General features: G+C 36.6%; 1 long non-coding RNA gene across 2 annotated transcripts; it reads right to left on the reverse strand.

Moving 5' to 3' along the window:
* Nucleotides 1-946: 946 nt before the first annotated feature.
* LOC137855222 (uncharacterized) lies at nt 947-5,419 on the reverse strand. 2 transcript variants are annotated; one of them, XR_011095610.1, is made up of 5 exons: nt 5,209-5,419; nt 5,003-5,083; nt 4,530-4,598; nt 2,346-2,411; nt 947-1,169 (listed from the first exon to the last, which is right to left on the reverse strand). It is a non-coding gene; the product is annotated as an uncharacterized lncRNA (long non-coding RNA). The 2 variants fall into 2 exon arrangements; XR_011095609.1 differs by lacking the exon at nt 5,209-5,419 and having other exon boundaries at nt 5,003-5,142.
* Between the last annotated feature and the right edge of the window lie 4,740 nt (nt 5,420-10,159).

The raw sequence follows: 10,159 nt of genomic DNA on the forward strand, positions 1-10,159 counted from the left end.
GCACTGCATAATAATTTAACATACTCACTGATTTTTCAATTCCTTGGTAGCACTCAGACCTTCTTCACAAATGATCCTGAAATAGATATTAAGGCTAAGAGCCAATGGAAGTAAGCTATGGGATGTAGTATAATGGCTCTTATTTTCTGACCATAAATAATGGAATTATCTGTACTTGTTTTGAAATATTCCTTCTTTTTTCAGAGAATCACAGAAATGCCAAAATTGGATGGGACCTCAGAAGTCCCTTGCCAAGAAGATCCCTAGCCCCTGCAAAGAAGGATCACCGAGAGCAGGTTGCACAGGATGCCAGGTGGGTTTTAAATATCTCCAGAGAAGGAGACTCCACAACCCATCTGGGCAATCTATTCCGGTGCTCTGTCACCCTTACAGTAAAGAAGTACCCCCTCATATTCAGCCAGAATTTCCTGTGATTCAGTTTGTACCCTTTGCCTCTCGTTGCTGGACAAAACTGGAAAGAGACTGGCTCCATCCTCTCAGTACCCTCTCCTCAGATATTTAAATACATTGATGCGGTCTCCACTCAGTCTCCTCTTTTCCAGGCTAAACAAGCCCAGCCTGTCCTCTCAGCCTGTCCTCATATGACAGGTGCTGCAGTCCTCTAATCATTTTTTAGCTCCTTATTAATAGAGACGAAGATGATAAGGAGTAGAATCTGTAGATCTGTAGTCTTGCCACCAAAAGGAATCATCTTGCCAAGAAATTGAATAATCTTGCCCAAAACAAATCACAGCAGATATTTACTATTTGCAACAGTCTAAATGTACTCCTTTTCTTTTTTTCTGTGTACAGTGTTTTTTTCTTTCAACATCTGTAAGTGGAATATTGGACTATTAAAAGAAGAGAAGAAGGGGAGGAGTGGGGGGGGGCAGAGCAAAATCTACCAGAAGGAAAACGATGAACAAATACCAAAAATTAAACCATGTAGAAACAGTCTGAGTGATTTTATTTTATTTTTGTAGCTTTTAGGAAGGTGCCCAGCTGTCACTGTGATAATCGTTCATCTGCTCAGAAGAAAGTGCACTTACTCATCACAAAATCTTGTTCTTGCATATGGTAGTAGGCATACTCATCAGTAAGGTAGTCTGGGGATAGATGTAGCCAACCAGTTCTCAGTTCTGCAGTGGGTAACCACCACATCTTCTTTCCTGAGTGAAACAAAATGAAAATGTAGTCAAAAGCACAACAGTGATGCACTCAGGATACCCAGTAAAGTCAAATAACCATTTATTTATATCTTGTAGGCTAGCCCAGAGGGACACCTCTTTAAATTATTTAATACTAAATTCAATAGTGGACTGGTTTAGATGTAAAATTCTAAACATTTATTTTAGTGGCTTGCTAACCATAGCCATTACTTTTTAATTATGTTAAAAATTTTCACACACAAAAAAAAAAAAAGCAAATATTTTGATAATCTTTTACAAGAATACCTACCTTAATATGTGTGCTAAAAGAAACATTAGCAAAGTAACAGATGGCAGATTCTTCCTTTCCTTGTTGGAAAATGGTCTTAGAAGAAAATAGGATGAGTACATAAATGCTATTTATTTTGGACTGAGCCTTCCTTATATTTCTCAGAATAATACACTTGGCTTATAAGTAATTATTCAGTAGAAGTCAATATTGTTTACATTGTAGTATCTTGAAATTTTGTCAGATAATAATACATGTTAGCATACTGAAAGTTCTAGATTCAAACAAAAAAAGTAAGCAAAAAGCAACAGCAATAAAATGACAACATCCATTACTAATACATTTCCTCAGCTAGTTGCTAAGCTTTGGATTTTTTTTTTCCATTCTTTCAATTATGGTATCTTCATTTCATTTTCCTTCCCACTAAGAGGATTATAGCTCATTTCTAAAATTAATTTATTGTCTATAAATAGTTGCATTTTGCTAAGTCCAGTCATTGAGGGTAATTTTACATACTGATTCATACAATTTAAGTTAAGAAGGAAAATTTAGGTAATTTAGTCTTATCTGTTCTATTACTTGGCCCATATTCTTGGTTCATATTACTTGGGCCACACACAGGTGTCATAGTTACCTGTTGAATTAGGAAATGGTGAATTCATTTATTTTTTATTTTTTATTTTTTATTTTTTGGTATATTGGTCATTACTTTGTTACATCTGCAGTCATAAAATAAATAAATACCCATCAAATTGTAACCATTGGTTATTAATTAAGGTAACCCTTAGGATCTTATATTCCTTCTCCTCTTTCGAAGTCCACAAATTGGGGTTATTTCTGGAATAGTAAATAGAAAAAATAAATAAATTCATTCTCCGGAATTGTAGAGGCTACTTACTGATACATACTTGTACAGTGAACAATTTCTTATGCTGTTTTTGTCCATTCCACATCTTGGAAGCTCATCTTCACTTCTCTGTAAAGAAGAAGTGAAAAATTTGTAAATCTATTTTAGTCTCATTCCTTTCCCTCTCAGTCTCCTATCCTGAAGATGCAGTGTCTTTCTAGATGTGTAAGCTTGCTGCCGGCTACATTAAAAGTACATTTGAATCAACAGACTCTTGTTATGTATGATCTAATTTCTTTCTCTGGCTTCTCTGAACTCACAATGATGTATTACTCTTCCAGTGTTGTCTATCTATTTTATAATTAAAAAATTGTATTATTTCATATTTTGTCTTAATAATAAATGGAAGTGTTGAAGGCTGGCAAGCTTCAGTGGAACCTTGACCATATTGCTTGACAATGCCATTTGACAACAGCATTTGAAAATCTGAAATATGACACTGTTTTTAACATCAGAGTGCTAGGTGCTTCTACATGTAAGTAAAATGACTAGTGTCATTACCTCTAATAATCAAACCTGCAATTTTCCCAAATAATTAAACTAAACTGTTTGTCAAGATGCATTTTTAGGAAAGTATGTTGATTGCTTGGATTATATTTCTGTTCTTTGTTTTATATTAATTATAGGCCTGTATATTCATTATTTTTTGAATCCTGTATGAGAACACTCATTATTTTACCATGGGCTGATGTCTAGCTAACCTGCCCATAGTCATGTGGGTCATGCAGCACACTCTGTTTGAATGTATACAGTGGCATACTTTATTCATTTGTAATTTCTCTGCCATGCCAAGACTTAATTAAAATTGCTAACAGCAGGTCAGAGATCTCTTCTATCTACAATTCCAGTAAAATGGGGTGGTACTTTTAAAATGTTTACTCTTAGTAAAACCTCCTCAATTACAAATATAAAAGCTTTGATATTATCAATTCAAACATAAAACAGAAAATATTAATGAATATTTCTGCACCATTAGGGAGAACACAACAAGCAAGTGGTGGACTATATTATTAAGTTGGATTTTTTCAGTCCAATTCTCCTTTCAAAACTTCTCTTCTTGTCCATATATATATATATATATTTTTTTTTTTCCACATTACTTTAAAATCCACAGTGCTCTTACTTTCTTTTGTGATTTTCTTTTTTTAGTGTTTTTGCTTCCCCTCTGTTCTTATATCTTTCTTATTGCTTTTATGTTTCAAATTGCTGCCCACACCTTGTGAAACAGGAAATACAGCCAAAAATGCCTTCATGTGGATGATGGATATTAAATTTGAAATGTTATTAATCTTGGTAATTTATTTATCTTTAAGTACTTAAGGATGATTCTGATTGATCAAGAATATTGGCAATGAGATCATGCCAATCATTTGGCAACAAAAACAGCCACAGTGATACAGGAATAATTTTTATCTGGTCATTCTGTTAGTTTCCAAAAATGTCTTCAATGCATTTTCTGTCAGAAAAATGTCATCTATAAATTTTAGAAAGACATGCATTGCCATTGTATATTGGAAATCTGTCACAGTTGATTTTCAATTAAAGCCCTTGTAAGTCAGCTTGCTGATACAGAGAAATGAATACATATTTTTTTTAAAAAAATCTCTATTTTTCTGGTTTAACTCAAGGGCACATGACAGTATCTCCTCCCATTCACTTACCAGAATGTTGTCTTAATTAAGCATAGAAAAAAAATGAGTTTAAACTTTCATGAATCCGTGCTGTAGAAATGCCTGCCATGGACACACACTCACCAAATATTTGTTCACTCTATACTGCCTTGAAGACTGTAACTACCTGTTGCAACATCACAGCCTTGTAGCACATCCCACTAGGACATATTGGTAGACATAGGATGATTATAAATTAAAAAAAAAAAAAAGAAGCATTTACTAATTTCCAGTAACAAAGATCTTTAGTAACAAGTTAAATATCTATGACATGTACAGTTGACCCTGTCTTGGTGTAGAGGGATAGACTGAGGTTATGTCTGACCTTTGATTTCTAGTCATACTGGCTGTTCTGGAAAGGATCAACACCTGCTTTTCTCTGTTCAGTCCTATAAAATGAATATAATCTTGTCATTGACTATACACACATCTTTCACATTTTCAGTGACCAGATTGCTAAATAAAATTCGAAACACATAACAAGGCATTCATGAATTTGAGGGCCGTGCTGTGACTTATCTGTATTTGAGGTTTCCTCCTTTCCTTTCTTCAGTTATGAAATGCACAGGCATACTGAGTTTAATCTGGTTAAAATTAAGCAAACAGGTCAGATAGTCACAGAAATGCAGACTAGAGTGCCCCATAGTATTTCTAAATCAAGTGCAACACAATTCTCAGTACACTACATACAGAGAATTTCTGGAACAGATAAAATGATGTGAGAGCAGTTGAAAATAATAACTAATTTATAAGGTTAGCAGAAATACTTCTAGCTTTAAATCTAAGGTTATGGTACAAATCTCAGAGAGAGTGTGAAAGAAAAAGGAAGAACCAATAAAAAATACAGATCAGAAATTCAGTTCTAGGATTAAAACTCAGCTCTTTAACAACAGCATTTTGTTCAGGTCTGACACTAGCATACTGAGTTAGCACAGAATGTTAAAAGATTACTTAAAAACAAAAACAAAACAAAAAAGAGGTATCAAACCTTATCTTCACTGCAAGGTAGAAGTTGTGAATCCTATTCTGGGTCTACAGTCCTACTGTAACTTTTCTTAGCTGGCTAATCCTTAAAAAAGACATAGACAATAAGTAGATTTAACCTAACTTGTTCCTGTTAAAACAGTGATACAGGTTGTATTTTCTTAACATGCATTCATCCAGTAAGAGAGTAACTAGTCAGGCACTATTGACCTTATTTCATTCTAATCTCACTTTAGACATGCACTAATCTCCCCATTCACTTCTTAATGACTTACTCACTACCATGACCCCAATTAAACAGTAATGTTTAGAAGAAAATGTGAAAATTTCCACTATCAATACCAGGTGCTGTGGTTTAACTTGGAAGGCAGTTAAACACCACACAGCTATTTGATCACTCCCCACCCCAGTGTGATGGGAGAGAAAATTGAGAAGTGCTAGAATTTGTGGGTTGACACAAAGAGAGTTTAATAAGGGAAAAAAAAAAAAAAAAAAAAGAAAAAAAAAAGAAAGAAAGAGAAAGAAAAACAAACAAAAGACAACAAAAAGAATAAACACAGCAATTGATGCACAATGTAATTGCTCATCACCTGATGACTGATGCCCAGCTGGCCCCCAAGCAACAGTAGCTCCCCTGGCTAACTACCCCTAGTTTTGTTATACAGCATGACTCCATATGGCATGGAACATCCCTTTGGCCACTTTAGGTCAGCTGTCCTGGTTCAGTCCCCTCCCAGCTTCTTTTGCACCTCTAGACTGCTTGCTGGCAGGGCAAAATGAGAAGCTGAAAAGGACCTGACTTAGTGTACATGCTGCTCTGCAACAGCTAAATGTCAGTGTGTTTTCAACATTATCCTAATATCAACATTATCCTAAATCCAAAACACAGCACAGTACCAGCTAGTAGGTAGAAAACTTTATTCCAGCTGAAAGTAGGACACCTGTGCTTATGGTCTGCCCTTAAACAAAACAAAAATGCCAAAAGAAACTAAAGGCAGAATGAGGTTAATTTTGGCTGCTTAAAACCAAGATTAGTTTTCTTTGGACTTCACTATCTGGGGAGCTTGAGGCAATAGGCACTCTCAGGGCATGCCTGATATGCTGAAAATGTGGGGTTTTTCACAAAAAAACCCACATGGTGGTGTGAGAAAAGCTAGTTAAGTCTCTTTATGAAATAGTGGAATGATTATAAAAAACTTTGGGTTTATTATACTCCTCTCCTTGAATATTGTAGGGTGGTAGAAAGTGGTTTCAGAGTGCTGTTGTGACAGTGTGCTTGCTGCTGGCTATGCACTGGAAGTAAACAGATGTATGGAAAAGAGAGAAGCTGGAAAAGAAAGGAAAGATGAAAGAGGGAACACAGAGGGGAGTGACAATGCTGCTGTTGACTCCTGAATTCCAGGAATATTTCAGCACATTTGTGCTGAAATGAATTAACTGTAGTTTTGACCAAAACTAGGACTGAAACTCTAACCTCTCCCCTGTTGCTTCTTTTTTGGTTCCTTAGATTACTTGACTATTTTTCCACTGGTGCAGTGAATATTGAGTCTTGGGCATACACAGTTGACTTCTAAGGCAGTCTGAAAGTATACATTGTGACAAAGCTTAAAAACAGGTGTTTAATGAAAGTCTGATATTTTCATTCTGACTGCGCGAGTAATAACTCAACTACTTTGTTATGTTTATTAGTGTGTGCATATATATTTGTTTGTACATATATATGTATGTTTCATTCTATTTTAGATTTTAGTTGCTGTAGTCACAATTATCTCACATCTGAATCACAGTACTGACTACAACGTGTATAAAATTTATGACTTCAAAATTAGTCAGATATTCACTATGTCCCTTTCAAAATGATGAACCTATGTACAAAATGAACAGCCTTTCATCTTTTGAAAAATCTCTTGACCCTTTTATTGGTTATTTTTGTTAGATTTTTAGGTCTTTCACCTTTTCCCTCTGCACCTGAGTGCAATTTTTGGAAGCTAGGTGTCACTCACATCCTTAAAGAAAATACTTAACCTAAAATTGACTGTGCGTGGAAACTGAACATGAAAGTATATAATTTCTGGGGTCACTTGCCTCAAGAAATGGAAAAATCTTCCTTCTTCCAGCTTTTTGATTTTTGGACTGTCATTTTCATTCAGTGAAGTCACAGTATAAAAATTCATTCATTGAAGACCTGCATATCGATCATAGTTATTTCTCTGCAGATGAATCACTTTATCGCTTTGTTCTGATGTTTCTGTATCTTGAGAAGTGCTTCATCAGTGTACTAAGTTACATACTTACCTTTAACTACAGTAGGAATCTAGTGATGACACAGGAAATAATCCATCAATTGATATAATGATCATAAAAATATCACACATACAAATAAATATAACATAAATAAGTGCAGATGAATCGCGAATGTCTTTGGTCAGGTTGTCATTGAAGAAACATCTGTGAAATGAAAGTGCTACTGCACAAGTGTATTATTAATGCAACTACACAAAAATGGATACTTCTGAGGTTGAGAAATGCTCTGTCTCACTTTGAGCACTTTACAGCACTTGTAATTACTACACAACAGCTATCACAACATTAAAAAAATCTAAGAATTTTTTGTATCTTTAAATCAGTGATTTTCTTCCAACCTTTTACCTTCTACCTACATCAGCTAAATAAACTTTAGAGGTATTTCCATAGCTAAAATAACTTGCTAGAATATTTTTCTTATTAATTTGTTTTATTATTTATTATTATTATTATTATTACTATTTAAATTCTAATGGATTTTGCTGAATGGGACAGGCCCAAATGCATACAACAGATATGAATACGCAAATAGGGGGGAGTTATGCATTTTATATATATATATGTATATATACATTATATGTATATATACATTAGTCTGTCCTGAGAGGCAGACATTGTGTATGCTTGGGCAAAAAGTTTGTTCCAGAAGTGGATCAGACTATTTTTAACCAGAGGTTACAGTCACGTATCCAATCTTGAATGGATTTTCAGCCTCTGCTGCAGGCTGTGGAATACTTTACACAGGCAGATTCATTGTTCTTAGGCCACTACAGGTCAATAAAAGCCAATTTTGGACAAGCGGTATTAGTTTTCTCTGTTAGAAGGGCACTGTTAGGTAAAAATACTCTCATTTGTTTCTCTGAGGAGTCCATCCTAAACCTTGCTGCTATGGAGGAGAAAGCGTGTGCAAAGAACTGAAGGAAAAAAAAAATAACTGTCATAAAAATCATAACTTCCCAAATAAAATAAATCCAATATAGAAACCTTGTAAAACAGCAAATCTTGAATATGTTCAAATGAACACGCTACTCATGGGACTTTGCTATGAGGCAGCAGCTGAGGTGAATCTTTAAAGCAGAGGTGAGGCAAGCAATAAATGCTGATTTTTCTAATGCTGATCTACTGCTGTTCAGTATTACGTTTTGAGTGTAAAGTGAGAGGAAAGCTGAAGTAATCTGAATTCATCTCCTGCACAAATGGAATTACGAAGAATGCTGAAAAAAAGGACCTATGGTTAGCTTGTGAAAGCACAGAATCATTTTAGAATCATAGAATCATTAGGGTTGGAAAAGACCTTCAAGACCATCTGGTCCAGCCATCCCCCTACCACCAATATCACTCACTAATAAACCATGTCCCTAAGCACCATGTCCAACCTTTCCTTAATCACCCCCAAGGAAGGTAACTCCACCACATCCCTGGGAAACCAGTTCCAGTGCCTGACAGCTCTTTCTGAGAAGAAATGTCTCCTAATTTCCAACCTAAACCTCCCCTGGTGCAACTTGAGGCCATTCCCTCTAGTCTTATCACTAGTTACCTGTGAGAAGAGGCTCACCCCCAGCTCTCCACACCTGAGGTCTCCCCTGAGCCTCCTCTTCTCCAGACTAAACAACCCCAGCTCCCTCAGCTGCTCCTCATAGGACTTGTGTTCTAGGCCCCTTACCAGCTTTGTAGCCCTTCTCTGGACATGCTCCAGGGCCTCAATGTCCTTCTTGTAGTGAGGGGCCCAAAACTGAACAAAGTACTTGAGGTGCGGCCTCACTAGAGCAGAGTACAGGGGGAAAATCACCTCCCTGGTCCTGCTGGCTACACTGTTCCTGGTATAAACCAGGATGCCACTGGCCTTCTTGGCCACCTGGGCACTCTGCCAGCTCACGTTCAGGTGAGCATCAACCAACACCCCCATATCCTTTTCCTCTGCCCAGCTTTCCAGCCACTCTGCCCCAAGCCTGTAACATTGCATGACATTGTTTTGACCAAAGTTCAGGACCCAGCACTCAGACATTTTAGGAATCTGTCAAAGGACCTAAATATTAAAGCAGTTTAGAAGAAACAGTAAAACATGAAAAATGATAAAGTCCTAGAAAATAAAGAGGGCTCATACATATATTTCTTCCCATGTTGCTTTACCAATAAACAAACAAACAAAAACTTTCAAATAAAAGAAAAGCAGGGGAAAGAAAATATATAAAGACCTTTGTCTCTTAAGATAGTGTATTTACAAGATTGATCTCTGGCAAACTGCAGTAACTAGTCTATTTCTGTGAACAGCTATCTGTATTACCAGTACACAGAGAAATGTTTTAATCTCTCAGTGTTTTGTACTGAGAATCCTGTGTGTTAGGAAGAGGTCCGTCACCTCTGAGTGCTAGAAAACCTCAAAGATGCAGACAACTGAGCATGCCAGCACTCTGGTTGAGCTTCTGGGAGAAACAAGCTAAACCAGATCCCTGGGGAAAGGATGCTATACTCAGCAGAAGCCTATACACAAGGTTTTTCAAGATGGATCAAAGCCCATGCAGGTGTTTGTATTCACTATGGGCTTAAACCGGACACCAAGCCCTGTAAGGGGAAAAACTCAAGCTCTTCGTTCTTGACGTACCTTTTGGCTGGACCTCTGTGGGCTGTGAGACAGCACTGGTGGGGCAGATTGCTCTTCAGCTGGATCAACAGCTCTTATTCTGAGCACAGCCCTAAGCCCAGGTGGACATTTCAAATCAGAGCTGTAACAAGCCAGCTAAATGGAACAAGAGCTGGCAAGAGAGCCTAGCAGGTTTGAGCTCACTCTCAAGGTACCATTCACTCACCTGCAGGACAGATACTTTTCAAGATGGACAGCCTTTTTGCTGTTTCTTTA

Source organism: Anas acuta, chromosome 4 (assembly GCF_963932015.1).
Source record: "Anas acuta chromosome 4, bAnaAcu1.1, whole genome shotgun sequence".
Classification (NCBI taxonomy): domain Eukaryota; kingdom Metazoa; phylum Chordata; class Aves; order Anseriformes; family Anatidae; genus Anas; species Anas acuta.